This window comes from Ceratotherium simum, chromosome 8 (assembly GCF_057802395.1).
Source record: "Ceratotherium simum simum isolate JZ-2026a chromosome 8, ASM5780239v1, whole genome shotgun sequence".
In the NCBI taxonomy this organism is placed as follows: Eukaryota; Metazoa; Chordata; class Mammalia; order Perissodactyla; family Rhinocerotidae; genus Ceratotherium; species Ceratotherium simum.
In genome coordinates this window covers 13,043,999-13,056,442 of record NC_141907.1, presented here as the reverse complement: position 1 = coordinate 13,056,442, position 12,444 = coordinate 13,043,999, and the positions used below count along the sequence as shown (strand labels likewise).

At 42.6% G+C, this 12,444-nt stretch overlaps 1 long non-coding RNA gene across 1 annotated transcript; it reads right to left on the bottom strand.

Moving 5' to 3' along the window:
• Window positions 1–369: 369 nt before the first annotated feature.
• LOC147916397 (uncharacterized) lies at window positions 370–11,225 on the bottom strand. Its single transcript, XR_015552977.1, has 3 exons — window positions 11,039–11,225; window positions 9,607–9,726; window positions 370–461 (listed from the first exon to the last, which is right to left on the bottom strand). It is a non-coding gene; the product is annotated as an uncharacterized LOC147916397 (long non-coding RNA).
• Between the last annotated feature and the right edge of the window lie 1,219 nt (window positions 11,226–12,444).

The window sequence follows — 12,444 nt, the reverse complement described above, 5'->3', positions numbered from 1 at the left end:
AATAAATTGGAGTGAAAGAATCTTCTCAGCCTCTAGTTTCAGAGGCACCAAAGCTTCATGGTAAAAGATCCACTTATTTCAAAGCATAAGAAACTTCACTATCTGGAGGATTGAAGAGGGAGACAAAAGTCTTTGTTCTTGTCAGATCTGGATGATCATAAACAAACATTTTATCCTTCTATACCTTATGTCATACTTTTCTCATTGGTAAAATGAGGAGTTTGATCAGATTCATTCAGTCCTCTTCTTGTTGGCCCTAATACAGCTGACGCTGAACAGGAAGCTTTAAAAGATTTCCCTACAGATCAGGGAAATCCACACAGTGATATGGATCTAGATCATCTGTTTTCCAGGACATAGTTTACTCACCTTCACTTCCTTCCCATTACAGAATCCTTTCCCTTCATTGTATCCATTCTCCAGAAGAGCCTTCAAAAGCACCTGGATGCCGCAAGACTGGGCTGGGAAAGAAAGGAGAAGAGAATGTCAGAGTGAAGCTACTAAAGTCCCATCCTTAGAGTTCATGTCTCTGACCATGTAGAGCTAATTATCCAGATAATAGGTCGTTCTTGCCCCCAAGGAGTTCCAGAGGGAAAGACTTATAGTATAATAGTGTTTTATACATATATATTACATACATATAAATCAATATAATAAAATTAGTGCTAAGTAAAGCTACTAACTCATTTGAGCCTGGCCAGGCAGTGAGGAAGACTCTAAAGTCTCTTCTGACCCAAAGTCTGTGATTCTGGAGGCCACAGTTGGCTGACACTCTGTATTTCCAACTGTAACGATGGCAATAAGGGCTAATTTGTTGGAATTCCTGGTTTCCTTTTGGTGGTCTAATTTAAAAGATAGGAGCACATCCAGGAAGTTCACTTTTGTGGATCTATCCTAAGAAAGGGTGTTATAAACATCTTAATTTCGTCTCAAAATACTCATCCATAGAACTACTATTTGTTCATTTATCTGAACTCTTCTTGATGCTATCTCTATTTTCACCCCATGTTACTTCATGGAGTAACACTGACCTTCTCAGGTCTTTGAAGATTGCTCTTTTCCAAATTGGGGCTCATAGTATTGTTTATAAAGCATTTGAATCTGAAGGCTGGGTTGGGCTTTACCTTCCTGCCTCCACAGTGCTCCTTGCTTCACTGTATCAGAGCCCTCACCACTGGGCATTGTTATTACTTTTTTTAGTAGGTGTGATTTCCATCATAATACTGAGGTTCATGAAAAATCTCACTGATTTTTTTGCATAGAAAATAAAAATATAACTCAGAACTTTCTCTATACATAGTGTTGAGAAAGTCAATTACAGCCTTCATTTGGATGCCTTGTCCTGCAATCCGCAGGAGATCTTAAACTGTCTAGAATGTTCAAGGAGGTCCTTCTGATATTTTGTCCACAGGCTGTGATATGTTCATTGTCTAAGGCCACAAGATTCCTTTAGGCAGAACCCTGCAGCATCTGCACTAGCCTGAGCTCCAGGTCTTGCAGACGCAAATTTGATAAATTTGCAGAGGAAAATGGATATTGGAGGACAAAGAGCGTCTCCCATAGTGTTCATCAGCTATTTCTTAATTTTCCAGTTTTAGACATTACCTTCCTTCTAGGAATTTAGCTCTCATTGTCCCTACACACACACACACACACACACACACACACACACGCACCTCCCACTCCCTCCGTTTCTCTGGTGTAGCTATATAGTGCCATGTGATCTACTCAGTATTCAGTATTTATCAGACTCATTCAGGTAAATGTTCTTTACAGCTTATTAGGTTTTCCTTCTGAAACTTTTTATTTTCCTTAAAGTTAATAATTGCCTTACATTTAATTTGCTAAATTTTTTGTGTACCCCTCAGAATTCCTTTCCAAACCCTCTGGGAATCCCTATCAACACATCCATCAGTTGTATTTCTGTTGGAAACTCTCTTCCACAGCTCTCTGGGCTCAGCTTCTCCTGGGCTGGGGGCTTCCCAAGGCTGCTGCAAAATAGTCCTCCAGGATGTCTCTTCCCGTCATCCTGTGAATCCCAGTCCTGCTCTGCTGTGGGAGATTTACTTTTTCCAGAATCCCACATCTCCCAGCTTCTAATCACACTTCATTTTTGTTGTGAATCACATCCTTCTGAGAAAAAGATATAGGAAGGAAGATTTTTGAGATCTTGAGTGGCTGAATATGTCTTTATTCTAGCACCCCATTTGAACAATCATTTGTCAGCTACAGAGCCCTGAAGTGGAAGTAATTTTCCCTCCGCATTTAAAGTTGCTTCTTTGTCACCTAGCTTCCAGTGCTGCTATCGAGAAGTCTGGTGTCATTCTGATTCCTAAGACTCTGCAAGAGCACTGGGTTCTCTCTTCAGAAGATTTTAGAAGCCTCTTTTTATCGCCAGTGTTCTAAAATTTCGTTCTAATATAGCTTGATAAAGGTCTTTTTTCATTCTTTATATCCTACACTTTAAAATCTGGGAAACTATAAAATATTATTTCCATAGTTTCCTCCCCTCATTTTTCTCTATTCCCTCTTCCAGAATTTGCCTCTACTTTTTCCACTTCTTTGTCTCTGTTCTACTTTCTGGGAGATTGCTTCAACTTTATCTTCCAGCTATTTTATTGATTTTTTTTATCTTTCTACTATCATATGTTTTATTTTTCAGAAGTTCTTTTTTAGAATTTTCTGAATATTCCTTTAAAATCCTTTCATGCATATAATGTCTTACCTTCCTAAGGAATGAGTATTAATTGTTGTGTCATTGTAAATTTTCCTCTATTTACTATATTGTTTCTGTTTCCTCTGGGTGTCTTTTGTTGCTGACTTGTTTAAGTGCCTATTTTTCATATTAGATGCTTTCTGCAAATGTCAGATGACCCTTGGCTGTCTGTTCTTATTTAGGAGGGAGGCGTTAAAAAGCTGCCTGGGTCCTCTGTGCCTGGGCAAGGCTTAGTCAGTAAGGGACTTCACAGAGTGACAGGACCTCTCCCCACAACTAGCAGTATCTGCAGATTTATTTTTTCCTCATCTTGCTAGTATCTACCCAGAAAATCCCCCAATTTCCTTTCAGGGGCTGTACACTTGTCTGTTAGCATGCTTAGCACAGGTGGAAAAAGGAGCCTGAGAATTTCACCGTTGAATATGCAGACTCTCAATCAACCTACATTTTTCTTATCATTATTATAGTGTTCCTACCTTTTCCTACCTTATGCCTCAGGTCCCAGAGTCTAGAGTCCATCTGGCTTAACCTGTGCTGAGAGTAAACTTCCAGTTTTCTACCAGGTAGGGCAGGATTGTTGCCTAACTGGGGAAAGACCTAGGCTCTTACTGCTTCCATGAAAACTGTGACCACACTTCTTGCGTTCAGCCGCTGGTCTTCCCTGCCTTTGCTGCTATCTGATGCCCAGAGTCCCTGAGCCTTCCAGGGCTCTGCAACATGGGTCAGTTTCCTTCTTGTCTTTAGCCCAGTGGGCACTTACAGTTCAGCTTTCCCACCACGTACCCCGACTACCAACAGTCAGTCTACTTTTCAGCTTTTAAAAATATATCGATCTGTCCCATCTGCTTGTCTCCTCTCTCATTCTCTTGGACATTATGGTTTTATGCTTTTTTTATCCTTTTACTGCCCCTTTAGTGAGATTTGGGGAAGAAATGATGTAAATACACGCATTTGATTTGTCACATTAAAGTTGCATAAACATTATTTTAATGGTTCCATAATATTCATGAATAGATACATTATGTTTCACAACCATTTTCCAGTTGTTGGACTGTTACACTGTTGCCCATTTTTTTCACCACCATTAAAAACAGCACAATAGTGAATCTCTTTGTGCATGAAGTTCTTTCTACCTTTGAGATTACTATTTTTAAGATAGATTTTTGGAAATATAATTAATGACCAAGTTTAAAGGTTTTCACAATTCCTTTGCAAAATAGCTTTATCAGTGAACATACTCATCAGCAGAGCATGAGAGGGTCTCTCTCTCCAAGCTCACTAGCATGAACCTTGCAAATTGTTCCTCTTATTTTAAATCGAGGCCACGTTAGAATAGAGCGGTTTTCTTTGTATCTTTGAAAGCAAAACTTCTCTCTGTGGGAGGAATCAGAGTGGAATCCTGGAGGGGAGCAGCAGGAAGATTTACACGAGCAGCCAGGATGCTATGAAATCAACAATGCCCCGAAGACGAAGGCGGTTTTGTAAAGAAGACTGAGCCATGAGATACTTTTGCTGTGTTTCTTTATGGCTTAATCAAGGGTAAAGGGCTAATTCATAAGAGGCTCTTTAGGAATGTAGATACATGGCTTGGAGATCTATTACAGGGCCTCCTGAATTTTGAAGAGATGTCCAGAGGAACCTAAATAGACTGAACCGTAAGTACCAGGAAGGCACGGGTAGCTGGGCAGAGCAGCAAGATGATGGGCTTGGGAGCCAGAGAGATTTAGCTGTGTGACAACACATTCCACCTCCACCTCCAAGGCCTCATTTTCCTCATCTGTACAATGGGAAAACTGATACTCTCCGCGCAGGATTGTTATGAGACATAAGAGAGAGAAAGCCAGTGAAGGCCTCTTGCTTGGATTTCATTTGTGAGGCTGAAGGAACTCCCAGCCCCTTTCCTTTCTCACCTCAAAGATGCTTAGACTTGCAAAGAAAGAAAGCAGCAAGTCCCATTTGTTGTTTTTTAACATCAGAGCTTAGAAAATAAATATCATTGATTTCTCTGATTTTTAAGAATCAGACTCTAATAAGCTAATATCTTAAAGGGTTTGTTTTCTTTCCCTTTTCCTGCTAAAAGTACCTCCCCAGCACTTCACCTATGAACTGAAAGATTTTTGCCCCTAATTTTAGCGACTCTCCAGTTGTTTATCATGTGTCCGTGAGTTTATTAACAGGCTACCGCAGTTTGCTTTTTGCTTTATTTTGTCTTGATAGGTATAGTGAATAAAGTAACAAGGCATAACACAATGGCCAGCCAGTGTTTCCTCTCAATAGCTCAGAGAGCATCATCGTTGGTGTGCCAAGAGTGTTCTTAAAAGCTAGAACTTCTACGGCTTAAATCAGATGTGCCTTTAAAACCTCCTATTAAATTTCAAGTGAGTTATTTTAAAAGTAAACTATAAATCTACTATAGAAGAGAAGGCAGTATTTTATCAGGAAGTTTCTGGTAGATACCCGGATCACTCAAGCACAGCCAAGAAAGCCTGAAATATATACGGCCAGATTAGATACTAACACATCCATAAAGATAACGGTGCATTTCCAAGACTAGCAACATGTTATGGGTACCCAGGGGTTAACAGAGCTGGATGTGAAGGAAGATATTGATAAAGATAATTTATATGAGCAGTAAAAGACACCAAATAACTCCTGGCAGGAGATATGATAGATGAACTTGTTGGAAGATTTATATGACCAATCCTGAGCTGAAGTATAATATTCAACTGCTTTGCTGGCTATGGTCTACTTAACAGTGAATAAAACTTTTTGGAAAAATAAGATAAAACATATGTACAATTTATATAATGCTAATTTATATGGTGCTAATCTTGTAGACAGGCTTCCTACTCAAAATTGTGTACATAATAGAAAATTCAGGAGAATTTGTCTCATTAAAGCAATGAATAGAGTGAGTGCTCCCTCTCTACTACCTTTCCATACCCCTTCATCCTCTCGGCAGGCAAAACTCCCTGGAAGGGGTTTTTGTAAAATCTTTCTCAACCTACCATAGCTTTACATGTTGATTCCTGTATATAGGATTAAAATGAGAGAAATAGTAATGGAGAGAGGGAGAGAGAGAGAAAGGGAGAGACAGAGACAGAGACAGAAAGATGGGGAGGGATAGAGGAAGGAAGGAAGGAAGGAAGGAAAGAAGGAAAGAAAAATTTATCTAATAACACATAACCAGAAATGTCTGCTGATGTCTCCTGGACCTCTTGAAATGTTGATAAGATTGAAACCTTTATTTTATGACCTATGAATATCCCAAAGGTTCTGCCAATATTTCAAATAAAAATGGGGAACAGTTACATTCTTGTGGACTTCTCTGCCTCTAAGATCTTGCTTCTGCTGAAACAATGCTCTGCAACACCTTAATCCAGAGGTGAAATTCAAACTCTTTCTCAATTTCAACAGCAATGGCAACAACAAAACAGCTCACACAAAAATCCATAAGTACACAAGGATAGTGTGCTTTATTGAATATTTGGAGGGGAGCCATGGAGAAATGAAAATGGGTTTACATCACGGAAAAACAAACAAATTTTAAATTGAATGTACGAACAATCTTGTTTTTAAAATATCCTTTGGCTGTTTCAGCACCGTGGAATTTTCGCTGTTTCCTCCACCCCCTGCCTAGGCTCTCACTGACGTCTCTCTTGTTTTCTTCTCTTCTCACTCTCTTCTTTCCCACGGTTAGATATTTGAGTCCCTCTTTCACTGTTGTGTATGGTAATCCTGCCCTCCTCCATCCCTGACTCCCAGAAGCAACCCCAGACAAGTTTTGCACACCCAAACCCATCATATAGGACACAGTCCTTGCTTCCCTAGAGGCAGCGGCCCCACCAAACATTATACTCATTCCAGCCAAGTGAGAGGTCTGACCTCTAGTCTCAGCTGACATCCAGTCTCAGCAAAACCAGCAAGCCTCACACAGAAGACCCCTCCAACAGAGAAAGCTGATGGCACGCACGCAGCTCACTCTACCTCTTGGCTTCTCTGTCACTCTTGCTTTCTCCTGCCTTTCTCCTCAGACTCGGAGCCCCAGTTCTCCTCCTCTGAGCTCATAGCAATCTTTTTCCTTCTGTAACCTGTACACACACACACCTCATGACTCCAAGCAGTCCAGTCTAGTCTCCGGGTCCACATCAACACATTCCAGCTGCAAAAGGCAACGAGGTTGAATGCCAATCATGCACCTCTTGAAGGACTTTAAAGATGATCATATTTACAGTCTATTTCCATGCTTCTTAAAATTATTTTTCCTTCTTTTTTCTTCTCTCTGTTACCGTCACACCCTACCCTACCTGTATCTATATCTAAAGTCTTCAGCGCCAACTCTCTGTCCAATATTTTCAGAGTCCAAGTCTCCATAGCCCTTTTCTTCACTTTATTTCCCTCCCCCTTCTTATCCTTCTTAAAGGATGGAGAAGAGGAGAAATAGGATGGTTGCCCATTCTTCACTTGAGTTTCTGCTTGCATTCTCTTTATCTCCTAGTCTCAGAGACTTGGCCTCTTCTCTTAGTCTTACATCAATCCTCTATGTCCTTCACAAAATCCCATTAATCTAAGGTTCAAATCATTAGCAGAATAGAATTTGCCTTTTATTTTCTGAATTTAGGGTAGACTGGTCATTTCAAAACACAATGTCCTATCTTATGCAGAAGAAATGAAGAAGGGGATGGAGGAAGAATGTAGGTTGCTCATTTGTATATGTTTCCACTGTTAATGGTCCACACAATTGGTAGGAGGTGGGGACCTCCCCTATGTGCTCTGAATCCTTGGGCAGAGGTTTCCAAACAATTGCAAATTACTCTGTTGGGTGTGTCCTGGCTCCATGGGCAGGCCCAGAATTAGAAGCATTCGATAAAACACTAGCAGTGGGATGATAAAGTCTTCCTAGGGTAGTAAAGGGATGAGCGACAGAAAAAAAGACATCATAAAAGAAGGCACACTTGAGCTGGTTCTTGAAGGATGTGATTATTAGGGGAAAATCTTGGGGCCAGGTTACTGCATGGAAAGGTAATTTTCTTTGGAGGAGTTGCATGGGGACAACAAATCCCACAAGGCAGCTTGCTGGTCCCATGAGTACTACTTGGACAAATGATTGACCTTTGTGAGCTTAATGTTTCCCTGGACATTGGTCTTCTCCCAAAAAGAGAGCCCTTTGGGAAGGCTGCTCAGCACTCTGCCTTCTCTGGTTCCTCATGTTCTATCTATTTCTAGCAAAAACATGCCCATTTGATGAACATATGGAACACTGGGTTGGGAGAAAGTGTGTCAGTGGAATGTGGTTCATCAAATTTGCTTTTGTAAGTCATATTAGAAACAGTAGGGTTGATTTTAGAACTGGAAGGGGACTCAGCATGCATCCGGTCCTACTCCCTGTCCCAATCTGGCTTTAAAAGCGCACAGAACTTGTTTGAAAGCTTACACTGTCACTTCTAGCTATGAGACCTGAGCTTCAGTTTCTTTATCTGTAAAATGAGAACAATAATACTTAATTTACAGAGCGCCATGAAGATTCAATAAGATAAAGAATGTCAATGGCCTAGCACAGTTCCTGGCACAAAGGAAGTGCTCAAAAAAGTCACAAGCATGACCATGATACCTTGGCCTTTTAAAAGACGAGATAGAGGCCGGCCCAGTGGTGTAGTGGTAAAGTTTGCACACTCTGCTTCGGCGACCCAGGGTTTGTGGGTTTAGATCCTATATACTGCTCATCAAGCCATGATGTGGTGGTGTCCCACATAAAAAATAGAGGAAGATTGGCACAGATGTTATCTCAGGGACAATCTTCCTCACTAAAAAAAAAAAAAGAAGATGAGAAAACTGAGTCTCCATGAGATCATTCATCTGCCTCCCATGAATACCTATTTAACCTATTCTTCCCTAAAAAATTCTCCTTAAAAGATGTGTTCTCAGGAAGAGCTGACTCAGTGAAAGTCAACTGTCTGTAATCAGAGGGTTCTTCTGTAATGGGGTTCTCTACTCCGGCAAGCACAAGTGTTGAGGTCTTGGGGCCCAGGGCTCCTCCTCCAACTCCTGTACTGGGCGGTACTGGGGGACTAATGAGACAAGCTGGAACTTTTGTGGATTTCTATTATAGTCTAAAAAGACAACCTGGTCTGCTTGCAAAACCTCTGTTGTTGCTTGCAGATAAGAACAAGGGTAAAGTTAGACCCAAGTCTTCATGAAACTCCACCGAGAAATACAATCCTCTTCTCCAAGAGTTTCTCATGCAGAAAAGCAATATTGTCCCACAAGCAGTGGGAAAGGGGAAGAAGAAGCTGAAGTGGTAACGGGAGCTTGCAGGGAATTTAACTTGATCCTGTGTCTTTCAACATGTCTCCAGGCCCACGAAGGGCTCTCACAACCTTTCAACCCGAGGCTGGTCTGTATTTTATTAAATGAAATGTATCCATCACCCCCCCCCCCCGGCCGGCTGTACACAGCTGTGCGCTGTGTGAGAGACGGAACCCCCTCCTCAGCCTTCTTCCCGGGGAGCTCCTTCATGAGGCAACACCAAAAGTGACAGCACAGAATTGGGTGGGATTTGTGTTTTATTTGGCTTTTTGTACCCTGGCTTGTTTCATAAGGGATTTGAAGCAGTTTTCAGCAAAAATAATAATAATAAGTAAACAAACAAATAAACAAAAGAACACACTACCACAACCAAAGTAGTTTTTACAGTGGTAAGAATTGAAAATTGAAGCCAGCAAAAACCAAAATTAGAAGAAGAATTCAAGATGGAAGATGGCAGGAGTCATCACTGGCCGTAAATACCACCACAGTCGTCCCAGAAGTACCTTCGAAAGTCAGGGTGCATGGTGACCCCTTCCAGTTGGCATCCCCTTTCCTCTCTGACTCTGCCTGCTGCTCTCTCTTACCTTTGGGAGATGCTGCAGATACCGTGGTGTGAAGAATAGCCGTGGATGCTCCGCCATCTTGTAACTCACTGTGTGGCTTGAGGTAAGTTGCTTGCCCTCTCTGGGCATCTGCCTCTTCATCTGTAAAATGAGAGAGAAGATTAAGAATAAAAGAGGCCAAGACATTTGCTCACAGTTTAATAATGCTGTCCCCCTCCCAACAGATACATGAGAGAAAGAATGAAAGAGCCTCCCCCGTTCTCCTCCCCGACCCCGCACAGGAGGCCAGGGCAGCAGGTGCCTGTGTGTGGAGTTCCGGGCTCCCAGGAAAAGACTGGGCAGAGACAAGGGTGGGCTGGTCAAGTTAATCGCCTACTTGTGCTGCAGGCCCTGGCTTTTATTCTTAGAAGGATAGCAGAGGAAACTGGGCAGAGAGCAGTCGATAGAAATACTGCGAGCCATGTAGGAATTTTGACTTTAGAACACTTTGAAGAATTTTTTTAAAAAGTAAAATTAATTTTAATAATGTTTACTTTACTCAATATATCTAAAATATCATTTTATCATGGGACTGATATAAAAATTATTATTGGTATACATTTCTTTGGTACCAAGTCTTCAGGATATGGTGTGTATCGCACACTTAGAGCACGTCGCAGTTTGGACTGGCCGCATTTCAGATGCTCAGTAGTGCAGCCACCTGGGGCTGGTGGCCACCATACTGGACGGAAGCTTTTGTGCTCTGAGGGGAAAGAAGGAGGAAGGCCTTGATACCAGGGAGCTGGAGGCCACACGATGAGTAGAGGATGCCAGGTTTGAGGATTCACCAAGGGTGAAGGCTAGGTTCCACTCTCAGATATCACTCCAGAGACTGAAGGATCTTGGATGGAGTTTGTGCTCAGGGGCTCAAGGGGACAGTCCAGACACTAAGCACAGTGACTTCTGGGGACCCAGTGAGGGTCCCTGAGGTGTGGCACTGATCAGGTTTAGGCATGTCTCTGAAGTCCACTGGGTCCCAACGGACATTGAAGGAACATGGCCAGCATGGACTGATGACTTAAAGCACCACCCCTCTTCATATTATGGTGTGCAGAAGCCCCAGGGAAGCCCTGTCCAATGGCTGCTATTGGGCTTCTCACAGACCTTGGTGAGCAGGGAAAGTGAGCCAGAGTTGATAAATTTAAACAAATTTAAAAGTGTGACATTTTGAACAACTCAAAAGTTATAGAGTAATTTATACCTGTTGTATAGGTCCTAAAGTCTCATCTCACATCTTTTTTTTTTTTTCTTCATCCACAAAACAGGAAGCTGATGTTGAAACAGATCCAGGACTAATACACGCAGAGGCTCACTCCCATCCACACCGACATCTAGTCACACCCTGCCTCCCCTCGGAACCTTCGAACCTTCGGCTCGGCTTTGTCTGAATGCTAAAAGCACGGAGGACACCTACCGCTCAGAAGTCTTCCCTTCAATGGTCCGTATTCTTCCTGCTGCTTTTATCTCACACAAGATGAGGAGAATTGAACCAGCCACAGAGCAACTGGTCTTCAAAGACTTAAAGAGAAACAGCCATAGTCTCAAATCTCCTCCATCAGCCGCCTACTGTGGCCACCATCTATGTAGAGAGAACACCAGGTAAAATCATTGCTCCATGGTAGCTGGAGATCTAGTCCTAAAGCCCTGTAGGGAATTCTCCTCTGGGGGTGAAGAACCTCCAGTGAACGCTGAAATTTTTTCACCTTGACCGCTTGAGCTTAATTAAGGCCTAAATTAGTGGTTTTCAAACTTGGCCACACAGTAGAATCACATGGGTAACTTTGAAAACTGGTCTCTATTCCCACCTCCAGACTTCCTGGTTTAATTGGTCTTTGGGTGATTTTAATGAACAACCAAGCTGAGAAACACTGACCTAAACCAAAAGTGGGGTCTCACAGGACCGGTTCCTTTCGCCTTTTCCTTCTTGCTGCCTTTTCTCAGGAGAGGGGAGAGCAACCTCCCCCGAATGGATGGAGTTCCAGATTCATTGTACATCAGGGACCAAGTGGCCTAAGAATGAGAGCAGGGCTTCTCAAACTTTAATGTTCATACAGGTCACTCGTCCTGTTAAAATGCAGGAGGCCTGGCATGGGCACAAGATTCTGTACTTCTAACGATGTCCTAGTGATGCCGACACTGCTGGGCCACATTTTGAGCAACAAGGCTTTAAGGTACATCCCATGGAATAAAGAATTTGGAACCTCATCTCTCTTCATGGTCAAAGCTCCACTGCTTCACGCCATGACCCAATTGTGCCTTTGGCCTTGAACGTGTCAGAGTGATTCTACTCGGGGTGGGGCTGGAGAAGGTCTAGAAGTTCAGAAATTTTACTGAAGACTTTGGTGGGTCACAGCTGGAAGTCACAGCCACAGAACACTGCACTGGCCCTTCCACTGGGACCACCCACCAGCTTTCTGTGTCATCTCCTTACCCCACTCCCCCCGAATCACAGACACAAATCCTGAGTCATGGCCAAGATCTTCCCTGGTCTCAGCCAAAATAGCTGCACCCATGATCAGCTCTGCTATGATGTGTGCCTTTCTACCCATGAACTTTCCTGAAGTCCTTCCTAAGAGAAGGTCTGGTGGATGATGTATCCTCTACATTGTTGCATGTAAAGCAGAGGAGTCCTTGTGGAAAAAGGAAAAGAGCGCAGAATGTGTGGGTGCACTGAGGCTCCCCCAACCCCAGCGGCTCTGAGTTAACTCTGCAGAGCCCCCTACAGGCGGGGAATGCTTACTACTTACCCTGAATGGTGCCAAGTTCTGGTCTAAATACTTCCTACCAGGGCTGCTTTGTAACTTCCATGAATTCTAGATA